Source organism: Corylus avellana, chromosome ca8 (assembly GCF_901000735.1).
Source record: "Corylus avellana chromosome ca8, CavTom2PMs-1.0".
In the NCBI taxonomy this organism is placed as follows: Eukaryota; Viridiplantae; Streptophyta; class Magnoliopsida; order Fagales; family Betulaceae; genus Corylus; species Corylus avellana.
Genome location: NC_081548.1, coordinates 4,765,780 through 4,777,781, shown reverse-complemented (window position 1 = coordinate 4,777,781; position 12,002 = coordinate 4,765,780). Strand labels below are relative to the sequence as shown.

At 34.3% G+C, this 12,002-nt stretch overlaps 1 long non-coding RNA gene across 1 annotated transcript; it reads left to right on the top strand.

The window, feature by feature from the left end:
- Window positions 1–3,751: 3,751 nt before the first annotated feature.
- Window positions 3,752–5,439, top strand: LOC132190686 (uncharacterized). Its single transcript, XR_009441161.1, has 3 exons — window positions 3,752–3,816; window positions 4,610–4,638; window positions 5,150–5,439. It is a non-coding gene; the product is annotated as an uncharacterized LOC132190686 (long non-coding RNA).
- Window positions 5,440–12,002: the final 6,563 nt, after the last annotated feature.

Genomic DNA, 12,002 nt, shown 5'->3' with positions numbered 1-12,002 from the left:
TGAGGGTGACTTCGGCCACCCTCAACCGGCCCCAAAGGGTGGCCGTTTGACCACCCCAAGCCAACCCCCAAGGGCCATATAAAAAAAAAAAAAAAAAAAAAATTATTATATTATTTCAATTTTTATTTATTTTTAAAATAAAAATAATAGTTTATTATATTTAAATGGGTGGGACACGTGGCATCAAGATGGCCCTAGGATTTTTCTTAGGACCATCCTGGCCATGAACCAGAGATCCTCTCCAGTCTAACAGGACTAGAGAGGATCATTTTCCTCCAAGAGGTAGTTCAATCGGCTGGGACCACGCCTAACGAAACAGAGATCACTAATTCGAATCCCCCTCCCCCCTCTTGTGCGGACATGTCAAAAAAAAATTTTTATTTTCTTCTCTTAACAAAATACCTATTGACAATGTTAGAATATATGGAAAATATAATATATTTTTCGTATATTCCATAACTACGTTGATATCGAATATTCTCTATTTATGAGCTGATTGTAATCAAATATTGGGATTGTAATCAAATCAATGAGAATTTATTACTATAATTGTATTTAGACATTACCCTATAAATATAGACTTTTATATTGTAAAAAAAAGTTAATAAGCACAATGTAACCCTTAAAGCATCTCCAGCAGGGCTTTGAAACTAACATTTAAGTTAAATTTAGCAATTTTGGTGCTCCAGCAGACCTTCTAAAATAGCAATTTTCCTAAAATTTGCTACACTGAACTTTCAAATATGAAAGTTCACTGTAGCACATTCTAAACATTTTTTTATTCTTTCTTTCTCATCTCTCATCTCTCCTCCCTCTCCCTCTCCCTCTCCCTCTCTCTTCTATCTATAAAAAATAATATTTAAATAAAGTAGATTGTAAAATAGATAGTCTGCTCGAGTTCATTGTGAAAAAATAGTAGCTAAACTAAAAAAGTTGATTTTGAGTGGCTAAAATAGCCATCAACTACTGGAGATGCTCTTAGGGGTATTCCTAATGATGGACATAGGTGTCTAACACCGAATCACCCGTAAAATTCTTTGTGTTTAATTTCTTGATCGGAGGCTGCCGATCTCTCGTTACGTTTTCAGCAAGCACGGATCAGACTATGGACGTGCCACCACTTGCTGCCTATTATGTCTGTGCGTGAATGCACGCACTAGCGCACCACACCAAATCCTAGCTTTGCGGTTCCACCAGCTTATGTCTCACCAGATCGCAGCCCGAGATTTCACTTGCATTTAGCCATAGTAGATCATGCCCTTTCAGTAAAGCTCACATGCCTATGATGGAGCTGCCCACAACAGATTCAAAAAAAAAAAGGTCCAAGAGACCAAGCCACGCGCCGGTCAGAGCTATTTCAGCATGGTATTAGAGCCACTTTCTTATGGCCTTCAACGTTATTAACGTTTTCGGGTGCTTTCTCGCCGATCTGATAACCACCCAAGTAGGCTTATTTTCTTCCTATTTTTGGCTCAACTCAGCCCTTTTTATGTTTTGGCCCATCGTTGGCCCCTTTTGATGTTTGGCTCAGTAAAGCTCATAAAGCACAGTGTGAGTGCCAGAACCTAAGTCAAAGTACAAGCATTTCCCCAGTTCAGGATATGCCCGGCGGATGCCCATGACAGTTTCCGAATTCTCATTTCCTGAAAAATCAAAAACCCCTCTCCATGCATGGTAACCCGAATACCTATAGAGGAATATTTTTGATACAAAATAAAATCAACACAAGAAATAAATAGAGAAAAGAGGAACATGAGGAATTTAATGTGTGGCTACATATAAAGCCCCAAAGAATACAAATTTATTATTCAATTGATATCTTTTTGTGTATTACAATAAAATTTTATAGAAAATGTAGTGTAACAAATGCTATAGGTGGGGTTGGGATTTCGTTCCCTAAACTGTTAAACTACCAATTATCCCAAAAGCTTAAGCTTATAGGAAGAGATAAATTTAATCATTTAATCATTTAATCATTACTTTAATACCCCCCTCACGTGTGGGCTCAAACTCCCTTTTAATAGGTGAGACCCAACACGTGGAATATTTAATTTAAATAGATGGTGATTTAATGAAGTCAAGGTTCGATTATAGAACCTTTGACTCTGATACCATATTAAATCATTAGTTATCCTAAAAGCTTAAGCTTATAGGAAAAAATTAATTTAATCACTTAATCATTACTTTAACATAAACAATATTCTCGACAAACTTCAAATTCATAAGCAATACATCAAGAAAAACAAACAGTAAATTAAACAAATTTGGATTCAAAGTTAGTTACAAACCTCAGTTTAAAGTCGGAGAAAAAACTCTGGCAGATAGAAGAGAGGCTCCCATCGGCTGCAACAAGTAAATTTCCAACTATTTCGATTGTCTCATCAGTTTGCAGAACCTTAGCCTTAGCCTTAACCTTAACAGATGACTTTTGTATTGTTAAAAAAAAAAAAAAAAAAAAAAAAGAAGTTAATAAGCACAATGTAACCCTTAAAGCATCTCCAGCAGGGCTTTGAAACTAACATTTAAGTTAAATTTAGCAATTTTGGTGCTCCAGCAAACCTTCTAAAATAGCAATTTTTCTAAAATTTGCTACACTGAACTTTCAAATATGAAAGTTCACTGTAGCACATTCTAAACATTTTTTTATTCTTTCTTTCTCATCTCTCATCTCTCCTCCCTCTCCCTCTCTCTTCTATCTATAAAAAATAATATTTAAATAAAGTAGATCGTAAAATAGATAGTCTGCTCGAGTTCATAGTGAAAAAGTAGTAGCTAAACTAAAAAAGTTGATTTTGAGTGGCTAAAATAGCCATCAACTACTAGAGATGCTCTTAGGGGTATTCTGTAACGACCTAGATTTTAAAACTCTTATTTAAATAATATTAAATAGATTAAAAATATAATCGATAAATTAGAACAATGATATGTGGATTAATGATATTAAATAACTATTTAGTGTTAAAGGTATATTACATTGATTTTTGACCTCTTATGTATATTACTTCAATTCTAAAAATTTAGCTTCACTAATATGTTTATGGGCATAATCAAACCCAATCTAGTGAATAAATTATTTATATTGGTGTTTAGCGAAGTCATAAATTAATTTGAAGCTTTTTAGTTTTTTAGCCTAAAAAGCAGTGTCTTAATTTTCATACTGTCTAAATGAGATTAAAACTGCTAAAGAGAGATACCAAGGCTAGCCACCTTTGTTGAAAGCTTAAAGTCTTCTAGTAATGATGATTATAGTAAATATCATGATTATAATGATTTAATAAGGCAAGTGGCCAAGTGGGAATGCAAATAGTTAAAGCCTAAGTTGAATTGGAAACTTTGTATAGGCCAAAAATAGACTCAAACGAACTCGGATGAAGTCGAACCAAAAATATAAAATGTTTGTCTCGGAGTCCTCTATCTACTCTCAAAATTTCATGTCAATCGGAGTACGTTTGGACATTGAAAAATGGATCGGGATACACTGCCCTCATTTTGGACGAAAATACTATTTGGTATAGAGCATGAAATATGGACTAGGTTCATTCTTTTGGTTAAATCCATCTCAACCCTTAGATCAAAGGTTTAAAAATAAATCCTAACCATTCATTCTCTTATAAATAGAGCCTAAGCTATAATTCACTTTCACTTAAGTTTTTACAATCTTAGAACAAGTAAAATTGTTTGCTCCTCCTTTCATTTTATTTCTTAGTTCTAGTCAAAAACCATATAGCCTAAAATCTTTCTTGTAGTATTCAAATGTTTTTCTAAACTAGCTACCTAGAGAAGATTTGGTGGAGTTTTACTTCTAAGGATTTTTGGGTAAGTGTTTCTTGTATAAATATCATGATTTATTGCTTTTATCACTTGTTCTCATTTAATTGTTTAAAGACCCAATAAGCGTATAATGTAAAATAAAGTAATGGATACAAGTGAATTAATAATAAAGAGTTAGTGGACAAAATCAATTAAGGACTTATAATATTATCTATATATTATTTACTTTACAGTATTTACATTCAGTCATTTCTTTTATGTCATTTAAATTTCTGTTCATATTTCTGGCGGTAAGGACCATTTGATCTCATCCCCGAAATATGCATTATTTACATTCAGTTATTTCTTTTATGTCATTTAAATTTCTGTTCATATTTCTGGCGGTAAGGACCATTTGATCTCATCCCCGAAATATGCATTATTTACATTCAGTTATTTCTTTTATGTCATTTAAATTTTAATTCATATTTTTGGCGGTCATCCCCAGAATATGAATTCAGTATTTACATTCAGTCATTTCTTTTATTGTCATTTAAATTTTGATTCATACTTTGGTAGGTACGGACCATTGGTCTCATCTCCAAAATATGAGTCATGTTTTATATATATTATTTATAATACTTGTTTGTATTTAGTGATACTGGCCATTAGCCTCGTCACCAAAAATGAATTCAGGCATAAAGCTTGTTATAAGTAATTATCTTAGATTAATATAATAAAATGAGTAAGTAAAGATGAAGTGACGGATAATAAATAAATATAAAAGATGAGGGTCTTTAAACAATGATATTATTGGAGAATGAACTAAGTATTGTTTGTATGTATGTATTATATGCAGAAGTGGAGCAGAATACTACACTAAGGAGAGTAAGTATGGATATACTTACTGAGTACTAGCTTTGTTTTATTGTTATAGGAATTCTTATTTTGTCTTATTGATATAATTTTGCAATACAACTGCTGCATAATGTGTCTAATAAAATGGGCTGATAAGATAGCCACCTTAAGAACAAGCTGGGTGGATTGCCGCGAGGAACTGTCGGTATCTCAGTGGATGGGGGTATATAACCGTCCAACAGGCCTAATATATAACTAAGCTGGGGCGGTGTAGTTGCCAGCACCAAACAGGTAAACCTCTAAAGTGTGAGGGACATAACGGACGTAAGCGGGCTGAGAGCTCATGAGAAGAGGTCTGAAGAAAGATTATCATAAAACACAAACTAATCTGTCATTACGCTGCATTCACAACTCATTCATTATTATATATTTTAGTCTTTAATCTTATTTGTTCAAACTAGTCTTTTTAGTCTTTATATCTAGGAAAATAGATTACTCACTTGTTTGCCTATGTAAATATGATAACGTCATCTTTACATAGATCTTGATGCAGGGATAGAAAGTGAGGACGATGGTCCTTTTACTGGTTTTGATGGTTGATAGACCATCTGCTGCAGGATTTATGCTTACTCTATGGAGCAAGTCTCATTTATGTTAATCGCTTTTATTATGTATGGTGATGTGTGTAAACTTAATAGATATTACTATGTTAATTTAGGTGCCGTCTGTGGCATATATTTGGTACACCTAGTGTGTACATATGTTGTAATGAAAACCATGTTTCTATTTTATTTAATAATATATCACCTCGAGGTATTTCAGTCAGCTCAACTGTGTTGTGTAAGTTATTCTTAGGTCATAGAAAAAGAAAAAATATACATACTCCGCTGTAAGATTGTATTTTCTAAAGTTGTAGCGTCACGACTTCGATATTTGCTAGTTCAAATATCGATACGTTAATGGCAAACCAGTTATGAAAGGGGTATGAAGGTACTGCCCGAGTTCTTTTTTTTTTTTTTAAAGAAATCTTTCATATTCATTCCTTAAAAAAAGATCAAGAGTATAAAACTCTTACATTAAAGAGCATAAAACTCTAATAAATCATAGCCAAAGCTATGTGGTTACAACGTCATAAAGACAAATATAAAAATTTTAAAATCAAGTCATGTCTATGACTTTAACATTCGCTAACCCATGTCCAAACTTATAGTTATAGAATACATCTGTTCCACGCAAACTCAATCTAATACATAGGTAGCTCATATTCCCAACTTTTATTTTCTCGGCCATGAGAGTGAAACCCTCACACCGAAACTAATCCTCCTCGACCCAAAGGCCGAGTTGTTGAAGAAGGTAAAAGAGCTAAAAAATGAAAATTATCAATATATGGCAAGGGTTATATACCTTCACACTAAAAGTGATAGCTACATTGCAATGGTGAACGACCTTTAAATTGAACGTTATGGCTACATTGCAAGGGTGAGGCAACTGAAGAAGGAAGATGATAGACACTTGAAAATGTTTACCTACTTAGAAAATGAGAATGATATGTATAGGACAAGAGAGAAATTTTTCATGTTTGATTTGTTGTTGTCATGGTTGCTAGTGTTGCTGACTAGTATTATTGCACTCAGTAAATGAGTGTTTTGTAATGTTGTATGTAAGCGATTAGTTATGGATATGTATTATTGTACTAAGTAACTAATTATTTTGTAATATTGTATGTAATTGATGTGTTACGAAAATTTTCTTACTTAATGGAATTTATGTTTCCTGGTTATGAAATTTGTCAATTTGTAGAACATCTTGGTGTACACAATGGGTATGCAAATTATGTACATGGTCCAAATTATGTATACTCTGTAATTGAACCAGTCATATTATGCATATATACATTTTGCTCATATAGTCTAAATATGCATAATACATCTAAATATGCATCTCCACCAAAAAAATGCATTGTCACAAACTTCCATCCAAATATGCATTATCCACAAAAGTCAAAACAAAAAAAAATAATAATAATAATCCATTGTCACAACCTTCCATCCAAATATGCATAATCCACCAAAAAAATGTATTGTCACAAGCTTTCATCCAAATATGCATAATCCATGAAAGGGATGCATTCCCATAAAAAATAAAAAAATAAAAAAAGAAAAATAAAAATAAAAACTTTCATTAACTCATCCAAATATGTCATAAACTTTCATCAACTCACATTGTCACAAAATACATAAGGGGCATAAAACCATACCAACAAAATACATAAGAAAACCTTAAGACAAAGTGTTTTAACACAACATCTTTTTGTACAAAAAATACATAATTGTCAGAATCCATGTCCCTATTGTGTGGCGCCTTAATTGTGTTGGCTGTGGATAAGGTTGATGTTGCCCTACTAGCTGTGGTAATCTAACCTGCATGAAAGTAGGAAACAAAATTAACCATATGGACTATGTAGCTGAATTTTCAAAATATTTAAATAGATTATTTTGATGATGATGTTATTTTGATATTCATTTTAGCCTATGATTTTAATTCTTGGGAAATTTATGATATTACAGAGAGTGGTAATTAGAGAATGGTAATTGGTGAAATAATAGGATAGTAAAATGGAAGGTAGAATAGTCAATGGTAGGTATAATAGTATTAGTAGAAGGAGGGTAGAATTGTAGATGGATAAAGGAAGGTATAATAGTGTTGGTAGATGGAATGGTAAAATGAGGCTAGAATTGTAGATGGATAAATGTAGGTATAATAGTGTTAGTAGATGGAATGGTAAAATGAGGCTAGAATTGTAGATGGATAAATGTAGGTATAATAGTGTTGGTAGATGGAATAGTAAAATGGAAGGTAGAATAGTACTTGGTTTTTCCCTATAAATAGAGTTCTTCCCCTTCACAAATTTCACCACTCCTCTCCCTTCTCTTCCAGATATTCTTCCTTCTTCCGTTTTCTACTCGGTCTTTCTTCTTTCTGAAAGTGTTTACACGAAACAGAGAGAGAAAGGGCGAGACAAAGCGTTGCAAGAAAGAAAGAACACGAGAGAGAACGGGCTTGAGAAATTAGTTTCAAAAGATATATTAGTGGTGTTAGTCAGATTGGAGCAACTAGATCCTTCAGACCACTTTTTAGCTTCAGTCTAGAGGTAAGTAAATTCACTACCCCTTCTAAAATTACTTCATGTCATGCTATTTATTCATTCTTGTATCAAACTGTAAATGATTATTTTATTTACCTGTCATGGAGATATGTTGCATGCATGAAGGATTTCTAAAAGAATTATTTAGAAAGTTTCTATTTCTTTAAATGCTTTCTAAGTACACAAGTTTATATTTGGAAAAGTTTCCATTTTTGAGAAAAGAAAGTTGAGAAATGATGATGATTATAAGAAAGAAGAATGATGATAAACCCTCCTACATGTTGCCCTAAGATGCATCAAAAGAAGTACAAAGAAAAGTACAAGAAATGAGTTAAATGTTTATGAAATGAGGGCACATGTATGGAGGAGAGTATTTTTGGCCCCAAGATAAGATGAGATGAGTTCGGTACCGATACTCGGATGGAGGTGAAACCACTGAAGGAGGCTATGTCAGAAGGTGGTATTCCATCAACAGACCGTTGAGTGCACCAAGAGAAAGAGTTAATTGACGGTCGGGTAAGGCTGAGGCCTCAGTTCAGTGCCAAGGTCAAAGGACCCGCAACCCTCGTACACAGGGGTAACAGTGTACATGGGCCCTAATATGAGAAAATGATAATATAATTTCAACAATGATATACTATGATGATTTACAATGATGATTTATAAAGATAATTTATGACGATGATTTATTACTAGAGGTAATAGTATGTATATGCTACGGGAGATGCAACTGTACATACATGTATTATTATGGCTAAATGTATATTTATTTGTGAAAACAATTTTTAAAACTGAGAACAAGGAGTAAAACTATTTATGGTTGTGGATTTTAGTTGCTGGGCCCCTTTGGGCTCATTCAGTTTTATTTCTTGTTTTCAGATAGAAAGGACGCTGGAATAGGAGGCCGGAATGGGGGCGGGAATAATTATTAACTTTTAAGTTTTTTCATATCAGTTATTGTAATAATATGATATTCCGCAACTAAAGTTTAATGTTTCCTAATTTCGCTTGTAATAAAATCTCTTGAAGAATGTTTTATACATTGATAGTATCCTTTAAAATTAAGTACTCTGATAGACCTTATAGATCTTTGCAAAGACTTTTGTTGAGTGGGGCAGTTAAAAAGTGACGCCAAACTCAAAATTTCCTTAACGGTTGGATGTTACGCACTAAATAACCTCTCTGGCAATTAATACTACTACACAAAAACTCAAATTGAGGAACTCCCCATTGATTGTAACCTAGTGGACTTCCTATTGTCTAGCTTGGTAGACCTCCTTGTTTGTCGACTTGGGACTGTTTGTTGGGGAATGCCAGTCGGTTGCATTGGCTGTGAGGTACTTCCTTCTTACATCATATCATCAAAAAAAATCAGTATAATCCTACATGGAAAAATTAAAAAATGTCAATATCAAACAAAGTTAGTATATTATGGACAAAATCACATCTATATCAGTGTTCGGCTTTATCTTCTTAACCTTCTTGGGCTATAACTTTCTATTTGGATTGTTTGGTTGGGTACAACTCCAAATGTTGTGGCCTTGTTGGCCATAGTTTCCACAAAGTATATTATAACCTTTCGACTAACCTTAACACTTTCATCGGACTCATTTTTATTAGGTCATCTCATTCTCACCTTCTTTGGCCTACTTGTTGTTTTTTAGGTAAATGCTATATTGTGGGGTCTACATCATTGTCAATGGCCCAATCCATTGTCACAATCCTTAGGGTCAGGCATTGGCTCAATACTGTGGGCATATGACTTCATAAAAATATCCACTAGGTACCATTTATTGATTTAACTCACTGAAACTTCTTGATTTGCGTAAGGGAAAATTACACTTTACTCCCTTAAAGTTGGCAACGATTTTCAATTCGACCTCCAAAGTTTCAATTTTTGCAATCCACCTCCACAAAGTTTCAATTTTCTTCAATTCAGCCATTCCGTCAGTCAAAGCCGCTATGACTGACGGAACAATAATCAAGTGCGTTGCACGTGATCACTTATGCCTTTTTGTACCCAAAATGCCCCCATCCTAACAGACACTCACTCCTCTGTTTGCCGACAACGACCCAGCTCTCAGCTCTGATTTCCACTCCATCTCGTCATGCACAAAAACTAGGATGTAGCCGTCGTCCTCTTTCTTTGAACTGGGGCTACTTGGAAGGAACAGAGGCTCACCGCATTCCTCTGTTCTCCATAGATGTGCTTCCTTAGCTCTCCAGTGAAGAGGTCTACTTTGGCGAAACACGATACTTTTGGCCACGCTGCTTCAACGACGGCAAGGGGCGGGTTCTGGGCAAGGAGGGGCACGCTACTGAGAACGTCTACATCAAGGTCTTCTATTGTTTTTCTATTTGTTTGGTGAAAAAATGAAGAAAGTGCTAGAGAAAAAAAAAAAATCAGAGAAGTGAAGAAATTAAATCGATTACAGTCAGGTCCAATCAGTTACGATTCCAGTCCACCAATGGTTTAAATCGATTCCAGTCTACCAATAAAAAAAACTTGGACAAATTTATGTTGATTTAATTAAATCGATTCCTTTTTTTTTTTCATCAACCAATCAAAGTGATTCCAGTCCAACATATTAAGCGAACCTCTATTTGGATGTTGAGAAAACTTGGAGAAGTGAAGAAATTTTGATATTGAATGCTTACTTTTTTTCTTTTTTTTTTTTTTTTTATAAATCTGAGCGGCTTTGAACATCAGAACCCACCTTGTGGTTCTTGAGGATGAAGGTGATCGTGAAGTTCAAGAGCAATGTCGAACCCATCTGTTTTGCTTCACAAATGAAGCCTACAAATTGTGAGCAACTAGGGGAGTCTTAGTCTCTCAAAACCGCATGTTTATGTTGAGAAGGTTATAAGAAGAATTGCGAAAAGGCTCAGCTTCACAAATTGACCTTCCTGTTCTCAAAACATGTATCAAAACAGAGATAAGAAAGGTCAATTTTTACCTTTCTATAATACCATGATAAAGAGTTTAATAGGTTATGAAAAGGCTCTCGGCCAATTTGTGAAGCACAGAGGCTCAGGTTATGTTTATGGATTTGACGACACCTAGGAGGAATGGACGGACGAGATGGTCGGGATTGTTAGGGCTTTGCATCAGAAATTGCCCATTCAGGTGAGGGTAGTTTTTGGTAATTGATTTGATGAGGGTGGGGACATTTTGGAAAAAAAAAAAAAAAGGCAACAGTGATCACGTGTGTCGCACGTGACCACTGTTCCGTCAGTCAAAACGGTTTTGACTGACGGAATGGCTGAATTGAAAAAAATTGAAACTTTGTGAGGGTGGATTGCAAAAATTGAAACTTTGGAGGTTGAATTGAGAATTGCTGCCAACTTTAGGGGGGTAAAGTGTAATTTTTCCTTTGCGTAAATTGCACAACAGGCATGAAGGGATAAAATCTCATTTAATTGCCACCTACCATATTCACAACTTTTGACATTCAGATTCACAACCCTCCTAGACTCATGATTGTGGTCAACCTCAAATGTCAGATTGTTACTTCATTGGGAGAAGTAATTCTTAGCATCTAACTTGTTCCTATCTAACCTTTTTCACAATCTTAGAGCAAATAACATTTGTTGAAGTTGATGCACTAGCCCCTTTTTTGTTGATCCTATTCATTAGTTGTCGCTTTATCATCTCCATGTAAGTGAGAATAGGTTGCTCTTTAACTTCAAGGACCCATGAATAGAAAGTCTCTATTATATTATTCAAAAGGATGTCACTGCAATTGTATGCATTGAAAGCATGCTTTGACCACATCTTTGGGTCCACCTTCTCAATGTAGTCATATGCTACAGTATCCATACATTTTATCACAGACAAATAATACTTAAATTGATTATCATTCACTACTCGAGCAGCACTCCACAATACATCATTGTATGTCCTGCCCTCATAGCCCATGCTCTTAAAGTTTGCATGTAAATGTCTAACACATAATATGTGCTCTAGAACATGCATTAAATACTCCATACCATCCAGCAACTCATTTGTAACAAGAGAATAATTTAACACATGTTAGTTAAATGTTAAACAACTATTAAATAATCATGCAAATAAGCAATTCGATATTACCTTTTGTTGGTCGGACATAAATGTTCATGTGTGCTCCCTTGGATACCCATTATCCTCCAACACGTTGTTTAAAAATCATGTTCAGGTGGATTCCACTTACGTATTGCATTAACATGTAATACTCATACGTATAAAAAAAAATTAAAAAAAAAGAAGAAG